Genomic DNA, 344 nt, shown 5'->3' with positions numbered 1-344 from the left:
TTTACATCTTCAGTAATTCTAATTTGTTTAAACTATAAGATTTTTCATGTATAAACGAAAAAAGTATAAGTAAAAATAAAAAATATTCTTTTCATGCATTTATTTAAAAACTCAATAGGAATAAATGTTGTAAGTTCACTAACAAAATTTTTATATAATAATTAATACAATAGTATTATTAATAATGAAATAATTTAAACAATTTTCATATGTATATATTAAATTGGAAATTTGACAGTTTGGAGTTTTAAAAATTATATTTTTTAAAACAAATTGTTTTCTTTTACATCTTCAGTAATTCTAATTTGTTTAAACTATAAGATTTTTCATGTATAAACGAAAAA

The sequence above is a fragment of the Halyomorpha halys genome, unplaced genomic scaffold, assembly GCF_000696795.3.
Source record: "Halyomorpha halys isolate HHAL.00 unplaced genomic scaffold, Hhal_1.1 Scaffold344.1, whole genome shotgun sequence".
NCBI lineage: Eukaryota > Metazoa > Arthropoda > Insecta > Hemiptera > Pentatomidae > Halyomorpha > Halyomorpha halys.
The sequence above is the reverse complement of the archived record's forward strand: the minus strand, read 5'-3'. Positions refer to the sequence as shown.